This window comes from Chenopodium album, chromosome 7 (assembly GCF_948465745.1).
Source record: "Chenopodium album chromosome 7, dcCheAlbu1.1, whole genome shotgun sequence".
Lineage (NCBI taxonomy): Eukaryota > Viridiplantae > Streptophyta > Magnoliopsida > Caryophyllales > Amaranthaceae > Chenopodium > Chenopodium album.
The window spans coordinates 74,242,291-74,253,200 of record NC_137840.1 but is presented as its reverse complement, the minus strand read 5'-3'; positions in this window follow the sequence as shown (position 1 = coordinate 74,253,200).

The following is a 10,910-nucleotide window of genomic DNA, read 5'->3' as shown; positions in this document are numbered from 1 at the left end:
ATTCTACATAAGTAAAAATTATAGAAGTTATATATTATGATAGTACTTATTGAGACGAATCCAAAATTATTATACATGAATATATTTTTCCTTACATATTATTCACAAAAGACGGTAAAAAAGGAGGGGTAGTGAATAGTGTAAAAGTCAAAGTGGGTCAAGTAATAAAGAACGGAGGAAGTATTTTATTAACATTACGTTTCTATAATTTTTACGTGTATGAAAATAAAGTTATAGACGTTTTTAGACGCGTCTTGGAGTCTGCATAGTTATATGGGGCAAAAAATTAGGGATAGAGGGATTACAATACAAATTACTCGTTTGTGTTAGATCAATTGATAATTGAGTGATTGTGTTGAACTAAATACGAAATATAAGATTTAAGTTTATCTTATCTTGGATAATGATTGTTTTATGTCTTATAGGCTTTTCAAAAATGAAAGATGCACCTACACAAAGTACTATTATAGGCTTTACAAACCAAACACTTGACTTATTTTTGGGCTGCTAGACGTCAAATCAACAAAAAAAAAAAAGGAACATGTGCTGGGCCGTAGAAGATACAAAAATGGGCTTTTGGGCCTATGACATTGGAACAAAGCCCACATTCTGAGGCCTTTGTATACACATCCAACTCGTAGGCTACAAAGAAATCAATTTCCCAGCAATCGTAAGACTAAAAATAGAGTTGCCCACTAATCAATCATTTAATCCAAAGGACTATTTCAGAAACGAATTAAGATAAAAATAATAAAATAATAATAAAAAAATTAAAAAAAAAACAAATTTTGAAGAGGACTGGTTTAATTAACTAGAGAATATGCCTTGTTAATTGGACTTATTTCAACTTAATAATTCAGCTCAAAATAATAGGGCATTCGAGTATCGCTAATCATCGCAAAGAAAGAGAAATGATTGTGATATATAGAACATTTTAACGAAAAATAAGGTATCGAGAAAGAAAACAATCATGATAAAATATGTTAAATGCAGAGAAAATTAGTATGTATGTCAAGAATTACTACTAGAATGTACTTGTAGACGTAGTGATAAGCAAGACCGATAACCATCCATGATTAAATAACAAAACAATTTCCCTATCCATGCATGTAAATGACATTATCATTATCAATCAATCAATCAATCAATCAAAGCCTTAATCCCAAAAGTGGGGTCGGCTATCATTACAATACACAAAAACCTAATTATGTTTAGAAGGCGTGTGTTGTATAATTAAACATTTGATAAAAGTATGTATCAGATTATTGACACGTACAAAATCAAAACAAGTTATCCTTTTTTATGAAACAAACCAGCGGATTTTATTATCATAAATTAAATCAATTTTCGCCAAAGTCATCATAGGAATGAAATCCATATAACGATGTGCATTTCATTGCTCCTTAAAAGTCCAACTTCTTTATTGCTGGCCTAACTGACTCACCTCATGTGATCACAATCAGAATGTGTAGATACAAGTTTTGACAATATAAATGGTAATATGAACATGTCTACAACATGATAAATTGTTCAGAGAATAATAAGATTTAGGTGTACAAAAAAGAAATTTTGTACATTACTCCGTATTATTTTTGCATTAACAAAACAAGTATATATACATATAGTAGGTCCACTATACCAAAATTATATAGTAGAGAGCAAAAGAGGGGATGACTTATTTCAGTCATTTGGTAAACTAAAAGATAGATTACATGTTATCATATAACCCAAATAATACAAAAAACAAATACAATAATAGAGATATCAATTATCACATTCAGAAATGGGCAAATAACTTCTGCATATCACAAAGATCATGTAAATAATTGAGACAAAAGTCAGTAGTAGGTTTAATAATTCTGGAATATGGCTACTGTCTATATATCATGTGTTTCTTTAAAATGATTATCAAATTATGATTACTTTATTACATCGGACCAAAGTATTTGTTTTTGAAAGTTTTTTTAGAAAATATTTATTTTGTTTACTATTGGATTTTATAAGATACAGCTAGATATATTTTAAAAATTACAATCCCATAAAATTATATTTACTTTTACTTCAATTTTAATGATGCAAAACTTATACTCTCAATTTGTTTTTAAATAAGTAAAACGTTTTTCTTGTGCATGTATGCCAATGCAAAAAATTTGACTAATAATATCTTTAATAATCATCAATAAAAGATTATAACAACTAAATACTAACTATGTATTGAGATGATTCCAACAAGCACGTTACCCACAAGAATATATTTATTCTTATGTATAAATCACAAACATTAGTCAAAGTTGATTAGATTAATAGTGGCAAAAGTCAAAACGTTTCATTTACTTAAACATGAAAAGAGTAATACAAACTGAATACAATTGGTATTCGTCCAAATTCACTTATAATACATTGTGACAAAAGTTTTTTATACGTAGTATAATAGAGACAAGGAAAGAAAAATAGACGAACATACAAGAAAGTGTATTTCAAAGTGAATAATGGCTAGATGGTGAGTTGGTGACTGGCTATATACATATACAATGTACGTTAATACTCTTTACTAGTTTCTACTCCGTACATTAACATATGTTTATCAATATATAGACTTTATATATTTGAGAATCAAGATATAGCGATTGAAGGCCCTCTTTCTATTTTCGTGAGAGGGGCCGGGTTTCATTCTCACCCTATATAAATCAAATTCTCAATTTTTCCCGAAGACTTTTTTCTATTCCTTAAAAAGAAAGGCATATGCTTAATAAAAAAATTAAGCAATTATCGATAGTATGTCCTTAATTAGTAGAGTTATACCCAAAGGTACGTCATGAAGGTGTTCAATATATTTTTCCATCTCATTAAAAAAGGAATAAATTGTCGAAACATAAATCTATGTATAAAATTTGTGCCTTCATAAGTACTACTCTTTCCTTTAATAAAAAATACTAATTGTTTAAAACATTTGTCATATGTATTGCAACCAAAGAGGAGAAGAGGAACTATAATATGACATTGTTGGCATGAAAAGTCTTAGACAATTTGACATTCTATGACTCAAAATTTCAAAAAAAAAAAGGAATAATAATAACAATAACATTTTTCTTAATAAAAATAAAAAACACCACCCTACTTTTTATGTTTAATTGACCTATATCAATTTATATATTGGCTTTGGTAATAAATGAAGAAAGGTATAAAACCCAACAATGTGCCTTGCAAAGTTGTTTAAATATTCTTTGTACTTAACTTACTACTCTACCTTCTTCTTTGCCTTTTGTGACTTTTATTTTGTCACCCCGATGTTTACACTTTACAAGTGATACAAATTTAATTGAAGGTAACTATCTCATCCCTTTCTTTATGGAAATTGGTCCATCAATTTGGTCTTGTTTTTGGCCCTACCTTGCTACCCTTCTTTTTCCATTATTTAATGCACCATAGATTTTTGAGCTCTCACCTTCTATATTTGCTTGGCTCCACCTCTTTAAAAGTTTATGTAGTAATTATTGTTATTGTAATTATTATTGTATAATTATATAAACCTACTTTTTAAAAAAAATAAGAATGAGTGCTATCGAATCAGAAATTCACACATGGCTACTCAACTCGGATTAGTAGACAGCATTGCCGCAAGGAGTAGAAAGAAAGGGTGGTAGAATTCACACCCCCGAAGTATTTTTTATCTGATTGAATTAATCTCACAATTTTTCCACCACAACTTTAAAGTTGTGGGATACAATCCTTATCATTATATCAAATACGAGTACTACTTAATTACTTGTGATCTATTATTTCTATATTATTCCTTGTACTATCTTAGTATTAGCTATAGTGTAACATTGATTTTAAGTAATATTGAGGAATTATGCTAAATATGAAGCAAAAGGTACTACACTAATGATTCAATCAAGGTATCTTTATTGTGAATTAATTTCAATAAAAACATTGTGGTTTTTCTTTAAATTTGATATTTTTGCCGGAATCTAAATAGTAAAATAATTAATCCACATTAACTCATATACTCATTCAACAACTTGAAATCATCTACAAAGTACGAACATATAGTAGATAGCAAATTAAATCACCAACTCCATCCCTTTTCCTTTTATCAAGTAGTTTCAATGGATCTCTTTGATTGATTGATAGTGAAATCTTTGGGAGGGTCCTTTTACAATCTATCAAATGGTGGCCAATTAAAACGTTGGTACTATATAGTACTCCTACTAACTTGGCAAAGTTTCTATGAAGCTTTTAAGGCTTGCAAGAGTCATTGCATATTGGTAACGTATTTGATTGTACAACAAGATGAGAAAGAAAAGGAATCATTATTTTTTTAGTTAATGTTTTTCTCTACTTTCAATTTTTCAATCTCATCAATTCAATGTTGTTAAATATAAATTAGGTCCTCTTCTGTTCACCTTATTTGAAATTATTATAAGTTCAAATAAGGGTTAATAAGTTCATATAAGTTTAGGAAAAATAATTAAGTTCAGATAAATTGTGATTAAGGGCTATTTAAGTTCAAATTATAACTTAAATCAGTTCAAATAAGTTCATATTAATCGATTAGCAATTATGATATACTTGTGTGGTGAACTTGTGACAATATTTTATCCACTGTCACATAGTTTATATAGGTAATCCTCTATATTATACAAGCCAGCTCTTAAATAATTTAATGTCATTCATCTAAAATAATAAAGAATACATAATTAGTTGTTTTCAATCCTTCTTAAGTATAATGTTTTTCCAATACTAATGTCATATATATTCTTATGCTGAGTTTACGCATATAATTAAATTGTGTATGTATATAGGTCTGACATATATTATATATGTTGAAATTTCTTAGATAGATGACATTATATTGAGTAATCAATTAATCATCTCAGCTCCAAAAAAACCCAAATGAATCAAAATGTATAGATTTTAATTAACATTCCTATTTTGTTTCCTTTATTATATTCTAAGGTAATCTCATTTTCAACCACTATCAAGTAATGTAAAGTTTATTCTTACATCATTTCAAAAAGGTTGTTATGATTACATTTTACATGGTACGGTATAGTGTCGGCTGATTAGATCAATGTCCTATTATGTGACAAAAAATGATTAGATACTTATCTTGATGTTGATTAAAGTAAAATTTGTACTAAATTCGATGGACAATTAATTCTTTGCACTAGAATTAAATCAACAATATGGAATACTCCGTATAATTTTTGCAATTTTAGAACAATTTTGATTGACTTTCATGGTATTACATTTTAAGGTAGCAACGAAACTAACGGAAGAAGTGTGAATATTGTTTAGTGTGTACTCGTACAATTTTATTCCAATTCATGAGATATTTTCTCCTTAGTTTTATAGAATTGTCACATCCAAAATAGTAACAACATTGAAAGCTTAAAAGGTCGTTTTGACATTATATACAAAGTAGCATACATTCGTTATAAATGAGTGTATGCTACTAGCTATTCCGTAGTCCGTATATATAATTATATATATCTCACTCAAGTCTTCAATGATTATATATGATCGATAATTTCACTAAAAATACGTAGGATTATAATTTAAATTTTATATGATGTACGTTTATTACATGTATTAAATTGGGGAAAATTCGTTGCAATGATGATTAGAAAAATTGTAACAAACGCTAATTGGAGTCGATATGATCTTTTGAGAGTAGTATTGACGTATAATTAAAGGTGTATTCTTAATTACTAATTTTCAAGCATTCAGACTCTAATTGAAAATTTGAAAATGACAATTCATCAATAGAAAATATACAAGAAAGAATGAGTTTCTACTTGCTAATCACATGCTTGTTTGAAATTCCCTTGTGCTCTTGAATCTTGATCGTGCCATCTACCAATGGCTGAAATACTCCACTCAATTAAGCAAAAGATCTAAACCACTATATTATTGAAGGGCATGCATGCTTAATTGAAATAAATAATGAACGTAATTTAATGAGCTAAAAGGAAATTAGCAAGTAGGGGAAAATTATGAGGAAAATAATAATTAAAGGAAGATGGGTGTCCAAACAAATCAAAATCCGAATTTGATTTTTATCTGGTTGGTTTAATTTGATCAGTTGGTCAGATTTTGAAATCTCTGAATCAAATAATTTCACACATTTTACTAATAATTACTAGAAACACAATATATAAATGTGTACTGTATAAAACTGCAAGTTTACTTAATCTAATAAAAACTAACATTAGAATATGATAGGAGAACTTTCACTATATGTTGATAATTTAATTATCTAATTAATTATTAATAAACATTTGTGACAAATTGTTTTTATATAGAACCTTTGCATATAATCGCTTTTGATTTTTTAAAGAAATTATTACGTAGCATATATTATCTTTATTATATGTACAACATGTTTCCTAATAATTAATTACTTCTTTTGACTCAAATCACGAGAGTTGTTCATCACCCTCATTATCAATTCAATTTTCAAAGGTCAGTAATAATCTACCGACTAGGGTTAAATTGAGGTATCTACTTTCTTAGGCGAACCACTTGTATCAATGATTTCATGCAGGTAGATATAGTGTATCAATTTCAGCTACTTGTCAATCAGCCGAGTCAGTTATCTTTTAATTACACCGAATTAATCAAATACAACTATTTTTTTCACAATGGTTGTTAAACACAACTTAAATGCACACATTGACTTGCAATATAAATCATTAATTAGTGCAATAAAGATGTAATTGAAATTAAAATTAAAGCCATAACTTACAATAAGGACTACACAAAAGATAGTAGTTGTGTATAAATTAAATTGTATGTATCCTTACAATTCTTGTTAGAAAACCATTATTGAAGATGAAGACTGACAAAATTAAAGCTAGGAATTAGCTTAACTTGCAAAGGCAAGCAATCTAAAATGCATGAATAGTATTGAATGAGAAAGGATGATCTTTTAGGTCGTAAGGATGGGTAGTGGGCCCTTTTGCATGTGAAGAAGACGAAGAAGAAGGAAAGGGGGGTTTTGGTTTATTTTTGTGATCATACCAATTGGTAGAAGTATTGTGACTAGGAAATTAGGGTGTTTTTGGGAGCAATATACTAAGGTCCAAAAAAAAATACAGTAAGATCCAAATACATCATGGACCCCCGGGCCCACGCAATAATCCTAAAACAAAATTAAGACATCAGTCGCTAATTATTACTGTATGCGTGTTAGTCCTAGCAGAGACGGGGCTATGAATGCTAATAATGAAAATGACCTGATTCAATTTTCTTAAATCGAGTACGTCCTAAAATTGTTTATGTAAGGAAAAACGTTTTACTAGCTTAAGAATCTTATGATAAAATTGAAGAATAGATTATTGTTTAACAAGTTTTCTCTTTACTTTGCATAAGAAAATTTCACCTAATCGGACCATGTACGATCGATTACCCTGCACATGCTGAGAACCACCCCCGAGTACGAGCTACACATCCAGAAGGAAAAACAATATCGTTTTCGATCATAGTCTCTTTCACAAGGCTAAGGCCAGCTACAAAATGGTGTAATACGGATAGCATTTCATTGTCTTGACTTTATTAGCATCGTCCACACCTAACTTGCATGGAGATACCTGCTGTGAGTGATACCACTTCCTCACGTGTGATGGAGTAATACCTTCAATCTTCAATCTTTAATCAATCATCATTTTTCTCTCTCTCTCCCATCTCTTCTGAATTGTTGCCACTATTAATTAAATTCAATTCTGCTCCCTAATTGTCATCCGTTGGGTTCAATACTTGAATTTTTATCTTACTTAGTTGGGGGTAGCTTAGCTAGCTAGTTCGTAAATTATTCTAGCTCAACTTGAAATTTTCAAGAAGAGCTAGCTAAGGCATTAAGCACTACAAACACAACAAGATTAAGGGCATGTTCTGTTCAACTTAATTATAGTTCAATTCAGTTTAATTCAGCTCTAATCAGTTCAGTTCCTAACTTCTCTCATAAACAATTTATTTCAGCCCTATTCAGTTCAGTTCAATTATTTTTAATAAATCGAAAAATACCCTAAGATTAAGATAATTAGTTTGACTGCGAAAGTAAAAAGACCAATTTAACTTGATCAACCCAAATTTAATTTGTCTCAAATTAGCTCAATTAGCACTTCTCGGTGAGAGTGTGTATTTGCTCTATTACTCCCTTTGTCCACAATTATTTCTCTTGTGCTCAAACCTTTTAAGATAAAATGGTGGTAGTGGAGTTTTGTTCATTACTAGTTTACTACAGACATATTATTTATTAGGTTGGAAAAAAAAAATTGGATCTTAGCTTCTTTATTCAATTTTTTTTATTTTTATCCAAAATTACAAATTATGTAGTGGGCCAAAATCAAATGAGATAAGAAAGTTTTATTTAAGGACGGATAAAGTAGCAACTAGCAAGTAAGCTTACAATTATGTTTTTGTAGATTGTTCAATTAAACCTCGTGTCATTTAAAGATTTTAATTTATTGGATTGAATCAATGCTAATTAAGGGTTTAGAATGAATTTTTAGAAGTCGGGAAGAACGGGGTAGAATCTTAATTGGTTTCTCTTTATTAAGTTGACAAGGTGGAAGCAGTGTGCTATGTTGAAAGAGATATGAATGACATGTACATGTTGATTGAATTATGTATGCAACAAGTTTACACTACCAAATATTCAATAGTGTATTATGCATCCTTATACTAGGGTGTGTCTACTTAGACAGTTTATCACATTATCTGATTATCATCATGGCTCTTTATGGTTCACTATACAAGAATTAAAAAAAAAGGTCACATGTCCGGTAGAGTGGTACTCCGATTCGTAGAAGGCTAATGATAACTAAATTTTAACGAACTGAATTGATTAGAATGGTTAGTGCTTTTTATACAAAATTATCATTACTTTTTTTGATCTTATGCATAGTATATTGAATTTTTTTTAGTAAAACAAGGCGTAATTAATAAAAGTTATGCTTGAGATAGGATCGGAGGCCAAATCAATTATTAGCTAGCTAGTTCTCCAACTTTCAAATGTATGATGACCAAGTTAAGGGTCGAATTTCAACAATATCATTCTATGAGGAATTTCTCTCCTTGTATGATGGGTCTTCTGCTTACCAAATACCCCGTAATACGCGTATAAGATTGGTATATGCAATCTAAAAGTTATGCGTATACACAGCTAACAAGAACAAGTACGGAGTAATATATAGCAGTTGTTTAATTTGGTTGTCAAACTATTAATATCGATAGCCCTAAATATGAGTTACAATTCTAGCATACCAAAATTTATGCATACATCACCTTTTAGTTGAAAACTAACTTTAAAGACTTGAATTATTGAGTAGCTATAATCTCAAGAGACTACTGATTGTCATTGCCTACCACTTAACAGACAACAAAATACACCATATTTCATAATTATAATGTACTCGCTTTCACAAAGATTATCAAATTTATCATGCTCCATTATTACGGCGTACCAAAAATTTAATGAATTCAAGACTGGGACATTATTTAATTTATTAGATAAATACATTGTACCAATATACACTTCGTATCTTTGTGCTATGTTCAAAATATAACCTCCAACCATTCGAATTTAGTTGTCATATGTATACTCATAATTCTTGAACGTCATTTCTCTAAGATGGTACGAAGAATCTTGTATTAAAAAAAAAAAAAAAAAAAAAAAAAGATGGTACAAAGAATAAAGGTAGGGCATGGGTAGACTTGATGTTGAATTTCATTATACTGTAATTACAAAGCATCTTCATACAATGAATAATAAGTTAATAACCTAAATATTCAATTTCTCAAATAGTGACTAATGCAAATGGCGGCAGATTAAATACTCCGTATTAGGTACTTTATGGTTTGTTAAGGAAAACTCTAGGCGCATAGTCCCTATGTATTAAGGATGCACATAGGATGACATTTTTGTAAATAATGGGAATCTAAAGGTGAAAAATTTGATGACAAAAAGTACCATTACATGCATAATAGTACATAAAAAATACTATTTAAATAACTTATGCTTTAATGATACATTATACATGTATAGTAGTACACAAAAATGTACCACTATACTAAAATAAAATAGAAAATGTACCACCGAACTCCAGATTGTCTTCCTATGTGCATGCAAAATACATAGGCCCTATGCGCTTAGATGCACTCTGTTTAACAATAACCATCTGAAAATAGTGTATGAAAATGATGTGAAAAAAGTTCTTATCTAGGCAACTCAGTTTAATGGAGTAAGCCTTTTTTTTTCAAGAGGATTGTTTAACCATCTAGCTTATTATTTTCAACTTTTATACGTAGTACTAAATTTTAATATGTAACGGAGGGATTATAAGGCTGAATTTTAATGATATTAGTAGTGAAATAAAAATTAAGGCTGGACGCTAGGACCACGGGTCTGTTCTGAGTTGAACTGAATTGATTGGATCTAAACTGAATCGAATAGAATTGTAATGAATTGTTAATGAAAGAAGAAAATTAAAAACTGAACTGAACTCATTGTAGCTGAACTGAACTGAAATTAAGCTGAAGAAAACAGGCCCCAACACCTTACTTTTTTTTTTAGTAACATGCTATAAACAAATTTAATCATGAAACATGTTGCTAATTAGGTATTAATAAAATAAAGTTTACTGTATTATTTTAACATTATAAATTTATTAAAAATATATAAAAGGTTTAAATAGAGTCATTACCATACATGTATACTAAGGGCTCGTTTGGTTGAATGTAAGAATTGCAAATTCCTTGGAAAATTGATTTCCCATGAAATTGAACTTCCTAGGAAATTCTAAAAAGTGTTTGGTTAACTAAGGGAAGTGGAAATTCCCATGGGAAGTTCCACTTACCTAGGTCCTCCTAGGTAATTAACTTCCCCCATTTTGTGGGAAGTGGAA